The sequence below is a fragment of the Camelus bactrianus genome, chromosome 29 (genome assembly GCF_048773025.1).
Source record: "Camelus bactrianus isolate YW-2024 breed Bactrian camel chromosome 29, ASM4877302v1, whole genome shotgun sequence".
In the NCBI taxonomy this organism is placed as follows: Eukaryota; Metazoa; Chordata; class Mammalia; order Artiodactyla; family Camelidae; genus Camelus; species Camelus bactrianus.
Genome location: NC_133567.1, coordinates 3,469,444 through 3,478,664, shown reverse-complemented (window position 1 = coordinate 3,478,664; position 9,221 = coordinate 3,469,444).

The following is a 9,221-nucleotide window of genomic DNA, read 5'->3' as shown; positions in this document are numbered from 1 at the left end:
AGTTAATCATCAGCCCGACCTGAACGCTGGAAACGCCGTTCTGTGGTGAAAACTTCTCAAGTCTGCATTCAGTTAAGCAGAAGGGACCAAAAATAGTTGAAATCAACTTTCCCTTATGTCAATTCGGGCTGAATGTATTGAGCCAGAGAGTGTCCTACACTCCTTCACTGAGTGAAGTTTTCCACTCGGGCTGCGTGCCAAAGGATGAACTTCTGAACCCAGTAACACAACTGCCTGAGAAACCCTGTTCACTGAGGTGCGTGGCCGTAACTGTCCTCCCACTTCTGGGAGAAAAAACAGAATCAGAGTCTCTCTCATGATTCACTCTGAGACCATAATTTCTGGGAAGTTCTAGGCACTCAACAGAAATCGTCATCTGACGCCATTCCCACTGGTCAAGCCGGGCCAGGCCGTGGAGGGGACGCGGGGACAGGAGGGGGAGGATGGGCAGAGATGGGCTTGCATCCGTGCAGTCTCCTGCTTTTACGGAAAAGGGGACGAGGGAAGAGGGTCAGAGCGAGTCCCCAGGGAAAACACCGCACACCTGGTGCGGGGGTACGCCTCGCTCCCTGTTCTTCGCAGCAAGCCCTTCATCCTAGCAAACCAGAGACACTGTTTCTTCATCCAGCTCTCTGCCCACTGAGGGATCTCGGAAACGCCGGAGAAGACCTGCCAATGACCACATCCCCTCTCCCACCCAGCCGTCACCTCCAGGATGCTCAGGTCACTCGGTGGCGTGAAGCCGAGGGACTTCCAGCAAGAACCTTCGTATCTCACAGGCTGCCTTCAGATAGGTCCCTTCCTTCCTGGACAGATAGGCGGGTAGGTTTGCCAGGCAGGTGACCCTCACCTCCACCCCAGATTCGGTCAGATGTAGTCAGAAACTTCACTTCATCACCATTATTAATAGCTGGGTGTGCTTGTGCTTCCTGGAGAACATGATAAGCCCCACGCAGAATCAGGAGGAAGCAAATCCATGACTCAGCACCTTTCCCCGCTTCTCGACCGCCCGAGAGCATTTCCTGTTCGACCTGAGGATGTCTGTGGGGTCTGGGACTCTTGCCCAAAGTCTGCTTGAAGATCGAACATGGTGTGGGACAAGGGTGTGCAGTGCTGAGACGCAGAAGGACGGCACAGAGCCTCCCTGTCACAGCGCTCGGAGGCCCCACCCCGGCCCCTGGCCCCCGGCCGCCTCCCGGACTTAGCTGCAGCACCAGCTTCTCCTTCCTGAACTCCAATTCGTTTTTTGTTTTTGTTTTTTTTGAAGAGAATGACTCAAATTAATTACTAACTTTTTTCCCCATCTTTGGACCGTGTTCCATTTCCTGGGATTCAAATTATAATGAAAATTTTCACTCTTTTTTTTTTTAATTTTAGGATAGTCAGTTACAATGTGTCAGTTTCTGGTGTCCAGCATCATGTCCCAGTCATAACATCACTTTTTGTTTTGTTTGGGGGGGTAGGTATTAGGTTTTTATTTATTTACTTTTAGTGGAGGCACTGGGGATTGAACCCAGGACCTTGTGCATGCTAGGCACACACTCCACCACTGAGCTATACCCTTCCCTCCTGAATTCCAATTAGTTTGCCAAAGGGAGGGAACCTAACATATACTAAGAATTATGTTCAAGGTTTACATATGGATGGATGGATAGACGGATGGACGGATGGATGGACAGGTAGATAGACAGATAAGCCTCTTCATCTCCCTGTGAGATAAGGAGGATCTAGAGATGGAGGGCTGAGGTCTGAACCTCAGCCCTCCATCTCTAGTGCCAGCTGCCATGATGGGACAGGAAGCGGGGTACCCACAGTGACGATTATTACTATTAAGCTGTTATTAAGAATCAACAAGTCTGGACTGAAAGTCTGGACTCTGCAGACTCTGTCCTGGGTCCAGCGTGCTCAGTCATGAACCCGGGAGGTGAGGCTGGCTGCCTGGAGAGGGCAGTGTGCAGAGGGACCGCAGGTAAGGGCAATGATGACAGTCCAGCGGGCTCGGCTGCAGGCAGGCACCTGCCCAGGAGCGGGGCTGCCGGAGGCACCAGGAAGACACCTCAGCACCGACCCAGGGCATCAGGAGAAGCACCTGCGGAAGGTGACATCTTAGTTCCCCAGGCGGCAGGGGCGGGTAACGTGTGTTCAGGGACGAGGTCAAACCACCGATCGCCTCAGCGAAAAACAGGGGCAGGTTCCACGCTCCCTTTTCTAATTGGAGGCTTCCTATCACAGGAGAAAGTGCTCCCGGGGGACCCAGACAACAAGCCTGCCATCCTTCCCCGGTGCTCCCTGGAGGAGAGAGCTCGAGAGCTGTCAGAGGGCTTCCTGATCTCCAGCACCTCCTTCGGTGCTCGAAAGTCTCCTCCGACCACTCCTGGGGTCAAGTATCAAGTTTTCAAGAGGAAGGCAGACTGACCCCTGGCTTCCAGACTGGATGCACCACGCTGCCACTGCACCCAGTGCCCCTGGGGAGAACACTCACAGCTGCTGAGGCCTCCATCACCGGGGTGTGTGAAAAGGCAGACGACGCCAGCGGCACGACGTCCTGGCCAGCTGGCAGGCCTGGGGGCCCCAGCTCAGTCTGAAGACTGAGTCCCGTCTTGGTTTTCAGAAAGACTGCCTGAGGGGCGGTCCTGTCGTACCGGCCACCGGCGGAGCAGCACGCCTCGCCCCACAGGATGGCGGAGCATGGCTTGGGCAGAAGGGGGAGACATCGAGTGACCCCAGCAGGGTGGGCTTGGTTTTGCGCGTGGGCCCCCCTGCTGCTCCTGATGGATTTCTTCGTCAGGTTAAGGTGCCCGGTGATCAGCGGCGGTCAGAGTCCCCGGGAGGAGAACGAGGACCCAGCGGCCTTCAACCTGAGTCTCTCACAACAGCGTAAAGAAGCCGCCCCAGGGCGTCTCCCCTTCTGAGAAAGGCTCCCAGAGGGTGGCTAAGGTCCCTCACACGTCCTGAGGTCCACAGCCTTCCCTCCCCCGGTGCTCGGGAGGGGCCCTCCCTCCCCCACCACAAAATCGGCGCGGCCCATTCACCATTGGGCCAAATACTCCCGCAGCCACAAGACCTTCCTCTGGAAGAGCCCAGGGCAAAAGGGAAAAGGGCACGTCCATCAGGCGTCCAGAGAACGCACGTGTGGCCGCTGCAGCCGCCGGGATGGCACGCCCGGGACAGGCGCTCCCGCCGCAGGCGCGCGTTTACTTTCTCCCCGTTCCCGAGGCCGCGAAGTCCAAGGCCGGGCTGCCCGGGCGGGCTTCTGGCGAGGGCTCCCTCCGGGGCGCGCACACAGACGCACCTGCAGTGTGTCTTTCCAGGCCGCTCCTCTGTGCTCGTGCAGAGAGGGCGTCAGAGGCACAGGGGGTCTCTGGTGTCTCTTCCTTTTTTAAAAAAAATTTATTCAAGTGTAGTTGACTGACAACGTTAGCTCAGGTGCAGAGCGGTGCTTCAGTTGCACGTACACATTACGTTTTTCCTTTTCAGAACTTCTTCTCGTCCTGTCAGGTTAGGACCCACCCTTATTAACTCATTCAGCCTTAACCAACTCCCTCAAGGCCAGATCTAAAAATACAGTCGCCCCGGGGGTCAGAACTTCCACACAGGGGCTTGAGAGGGTGGGGCCCATAAAGCCCTCACTCCCGACACAGGCCGCCGGGAGGACCCGGTAAGCGGTGTCCTCAACCACGGGGAGCTTGCCTTCGCGATCGAGGGCCGTGCTTGTCCTACAGGAGAATCCAGGTGGCCGAACCAGAAGCAAGTTTAAGTCTCCCGTTAGCTGGGCGCCCGCAAAGGGCATCCACCTGGCCAGCCGACCACTGCCCTCGGGTAAAGGAACGGAGCATCGCACCAGGTTTTCGTAAGGGAGGACCCCACATTCTCAGGACAGGCCCACATCCCAGCTGGGAGACAGTCCCTCAGGCGGTCTCTCCGCACCCCCGTGAGCTAAGCCACGGGCTCTCTCAGTTTCCGACTCTTTTCCCAGGTGTGTCCAGCCCCCAGCTGTGGGGGGAAGACAGCGTCCCGCTCCAGCTCCGAGGCAGCCGTGCTCACTTCCCAGGGTAACAGCGCTTCCCTCCAGCCCCGACCTCTCCATTACGGATTTGGGCTCCTTCGACTTGGGGTTCCTGGCAGGGATGCCACCCACGCACGTGCCTCTTTCCCCAGCCCCTCTCCATGCTGCTCGGTGGCTCCGGGACTCTGATGACCCTACTGCCATGAGTGGCCGTCCTTGGTCTCTGACCAGGGGTCTCGTGTCTTCTGCCAGCATCGCTGAAACCATGGAGGCCAAGTTCTCAGTTTGCAAGTAGGAGACCCCCTTTCACAGATGATGACAATTGCTGCCCCCCCCCCCTTTTTGGCCTGATCGTGGCCCAGGAAGCTGCTGAGAGAAGACACTTCCTTCCTGGGGACGGCCAATCCAGTGCCCACACCGCCTCCCCCAGGTGTGGGGCAGGAAAAGGGGAGGGAGCAGAGTCAGAAATGCTCTCCGTGCACTTTGGAGGAGGCGGTGTCAGGCCCCAGCCGCACACGGTGCCTGTGAGCAGCCAGGACGCGAAGCTCCATCAGAACATTTGCCTGTCAGGTGCCTGTGGCTCACCATTGTCACGATGCAAATGGTCCAGAAAGACAAACACAGACATGGGTCACTGTCACGGCCACGGTGCACGGCAGAAGCCGGCTGCTCAGCACAGAACAACATCGCAACCTGAAATTGGGGCAACGGCGCCAACAGCCCTGACAGGGTGGAGGGTGCAGCGTGGTCCGTCTGCCCCCAGCTGTCCAGGGCCACATCCACATGACGTGGTCCCCGCTCTGGGAGGACGGTTGAAGGCTGGGGGACTACAGGGTGCTTCCGGAAAAGGTTCAGCAAGGCCGACAGGGAGTCTCAGCACCCAAGTGGCCTGGGTGGGGGGGCATCCCAGGAACCGGCCTTCGGAGCCCCGGGCGCAGCCCTGGGCGGTGCGTCCCTGCGCGGTGCGTCCCTGCGCGATGGGAGACGGGGGTCCAGCTCGGCCCGCAGAGCCGTGTCCAGCCACACTCTCCGCACGCAGGAAGCCCTCGAGGCACGTCCTCGGGCCCTCACGACCAGCTGTGTTAACAGAAAGGGTTCCCTGGTGAACCAAGATGAGGAACAAAGGGACTAAGGCTCTGAAGCAGAAAAATGGAACAGCAGATACAGCACATTCAGCGTCCACGGGTGTGTCAGCGTGGAAGAGGGAAAGGGCCAGACAGGGCGCCAGGCAGCGTCAAATCTGTCACGTGTGAGTATTTACTTTAAAGAGAGTTTATGAGGACACACAGTACTGTATATAAGACAGATGAACAACAAGGTCCTACTGTGCAGCACAGGGAACTATGTTCAGTATCTTGTAGTGACCCACAATGAGAAAGAATATGAAACGGAATATTCGTATGTGTACGCGTGACTGGGACACTGCTGTGCCAGAAATCGACACATTGCAACTGACTGTACTTCAATTAAAAAAAAGAAAGAACGAAAAAATAGGAAACTGAATCCAAAAGAAAGCGTCTACGAGGAACACAAACCCATGTTTCAAGCTCTGCAGAGAAAGCTGTGTTAACCTGTCCGTGAGCTTCCAGTCTGAGAGACCATACTTTTCTTTTCTCCATAACAAAAAAAACAGCCTGAGTGTCTTCTTTTGGTCTTTTCTGTTGGTGGGACTCAGACAAGTTGGAGGAGGGAGGAGGGAAGCCCCCTCCCCTCCCACAGCCCAGCAGGAAAAGGCCTCCCTGTGGGGGCTGGGGTCAGGACATGGGGGGAGGGGAGAGGAGGTGTGGGCTGCAGCAGACCCAGAGCATGAACCTACATCATCACGTCTTATCAGCCGCCTACCTACATGTCAATTATTTTAAAGACTGACTGAGATACAGTTTACCCCCATGTGAAAATTCACCCGTGTGAAATACACAATGCCGCGGCCTCAGTGTCTCCGCAGGGCGGTCCGCCATCACCACGGGCAGAGTTTAGGATGACCACATCACTCCAAATACCAAAACCCATTAGCAGTCATTCCTCCAACTTCGCACCGACTCCAGCCCCAGGAAGATCACTCCCCCACCGCTGTCTCTCCGGGTCTGCCTGTTCTGAACGTTCCTCGCCAGTCGTCCCACGCAGGATGTGGCCTTGGTGCCTGGCCTCTGCCATCTAGCGCAGCGCCCCCGTGGTTCATCCACAGTGTGGTGTGTTATCAGTATGTCATTCTGTTTTATGGCCAAATAACATCCATCGTCCACCACGTTTGGAGACATCGCTTGTTGTGTGTCCGTTCATTGATGAGCGGACATGCGGGTGGTTTCCATGTGTGGGCTATTATGAGTAACGCTGCTGTGAACATTTGTGTGCAAGCTTACATGTGGACATATATTGTCAATTTCCTCAGGCGTATACCTAGGCGTAAACGTACGGCAAGCCTTTGTTTAACATTTTACGGAACTGCTAAACTGCTTTTCATGCCATTTTACTTTCCCACGAGCAATCTAGAAGGGTCCCAACTTCTCCATCTCTTGGCCAATATACTTGTTTCATTGTCTCTTTGGTTACAGTCACCCCAGTGGGTTTGAACTGGAATTTCTTTGTGGTTTTAATTCGAATTTCCCTCACGGAATGCCAGTGACACTGAGCATCTTTCCATGCGCTCGTTGACCACTTGTACATCTCCTCCGAGACGTGTCTCCTCAAATCCTTTGCCCATTTTGAAAATTCTGTTACTTGTCTCTTTGTTGACTTGGAAGGGTTCTTTGTGTATTCTGGATACCAATTTCCCATCAGATACATGGTTTCTAAATGCCTCCTCCCGTTCTGGGCTGTCCTTTCGCTTTCTGGATGTATCACCTGCAGCACCAGAAGTTCATATTTTGATACAGTCAAATTTATCTGTATTTTTTCTTTGATTGCTGATGTTTTTGGCGTCATAGCTAAACAAATCTAAGGTCCCAGAAATTTACTTTTTAAATTTCTTTTTATTTTGTTGAAGTGTAGTCAGCTTACAATGTTGTGTTAACTTCTGGTGATGAGCACGGTGATTCGGTTACACATCACACATACTCCTTTTCATGTTCTTTTTCATCATGGGCCATTACGGGGTATTGAATTTCCTCCTCTGTGCTGTGCAGTAGGACCTGGTTATCTATTTTGTATGCAGTAGTTTGTACGTGCAAACCCCAAACTCCCAGTTTATGCTCTAGAACTGTATTCCGACGTTCTGCTCTAGAAGGGGAACGGCTTCAGCTCTGACACTCGGGCCTGTGCTGCCGCTGGCGCCCCCGTGCGTGTGAAGCAGGGGCTCCGCTCCCACTCCTGCGCGGACGCCCGGTCCTCCCACGCCATTTGTTGAAAAGACTCTTCTTCCCCTCTTGAACTCTGTGTCAACTTTAAGCAAAAATGACTCTGTTTCTCTCTGACCACCTCCTGAACGGAGGACAGCCGGGCTCGAGAGCCCAGTCCGCTCACATTCCAGAACTGCTAGTACCTGGCACGTTGCGAGACAAACCTCCAAACACATTTGTCAGCTAAACAAATACGAGAAGCCTACTTAACCTTGCTGAACTACCTAAGAACTTGGACCACTTCTCTTCGCTATAAATACTCGGTGCCACGAAGGAGGCTACTGGTTTCTATTGAAACTCGATCCCGGAGTATTTGTCTGGGAAGCGGGGGGGACTGATTTTCCTGTTTTAACCATGACCTCTCCCAATAAATGCATTTATTAATTTCCATGAATTGTTGTGGCTGTGAGGAGGTGCATACAGCCGCCCGCAGTGGCTAGAAAACGCGGCTGCCAGTGACGGCCACAGGGAGAGTGGAGCCGCTCTCCCCGACGCCATTGTGGCCTTGGACCCTACAGTTGGTGCCGTGACTCGGCCTTCCACCTTACTGCAGAGAGAAGGATGGGAACACTTAACTGGTCCGGGCCCGTCCCATGGCAGCACTTCCAAAGCATCACGTGAAGGTCTTGTCTTCAAGGTAGACCAACTGTCACTTGACCCACTGAAGGCCCTCAAACCGTATCATAGAGAATGTTAGATTTCCTGCAAAGCCCACGCATTTCTGTGTCCATGGGGCTCCGGAAAATCTCTTGCAGTGGGCTTCACAGAGCCCAGAAGCAACCTCAAATGAGGGCTTGTAATTATTTTAGAGAAGTCAGTCTCTCATTCAGCCTCACGGTCCTTTCAGGCTGGCATCGCCCATTCTAATGTGGGTACCACAGTCAGAGCCACAGACGTTCCAGGAAAAGGACCCTGGGGTGGGCACAGTCTGAAGTCCTGGGCGGGACCCAGAGACACGTGGTTCAGGCTCTTCCTCCCTCAGCACAACAGCCACCGTCTGCTTCTCCCCTAAAAGGGACGTGGAAAGGCCTGAGCCCCAGGGTCTGACCTGGAAGAGCCCTTCGAGACTCCGGACTCTCCTTCATGTCAGCTGAGACCCCTGAGGCCCCGAGAGTTCAGGGATGTGGGCGGTGTCACACAGGGAACTGAGGTTTTGGAGGAAGATTGTAAGGTCCTGGGGGCATGTTAACGTTCTGAGTCAAAAATCACTGCTGTAAGAGTTTTCCACTCAAAATCTGATGCTGCATACCTGTCGTGGTCCTACTCAAACTTTTAAGCTGAGATTTTGATAACTGACATCAAGTGTTAGGTAACTGATGGCGGTGGGGAGGGAGGGCAGCTACTATGGCCTCAAAGAAACCAAACCTAAATAAAATTCCCCACTACCTCATTGGGACACAAAAGACATCCTCTCGTACCCTTTTCTCTGCATTAAATGTGTGACAATGCGAGGGCAGTTGACCTTTGTTCCTTGCATTATTTTGAGATTGTTCAAAGAGCCTCCAGTTTGCGTTTCCCAGGGCCCAGGTGCTGGCCACCCCGAACCCGGGGCCCCGGCCTCACTGTCCAGTTCAGTAATTATTCTCTCTCTCTCTGCAGCTGCACCCGGAAGAGGGCTTTTGTGGACCACCAGGAATTTCCTGTGATAGAATGTCAGAAAGCTGCTGGAGACGCGGAGGAGGTGACTTCACAGGGCAAAAGTTCCCTTTCTACAATAAACATTCTCCGTGTGGCCACGTCGGAGACTTCCTACACAGACCCCACACCTATGAGCCACTTGTCATCCTGACACCAAGGAGCCAGGGAAAGAAACAGGACCATGGCTAAGAGACGATCTTTTGGGAAAGCGAACTTGCCTACGAGTTCCGAGGACATTAACG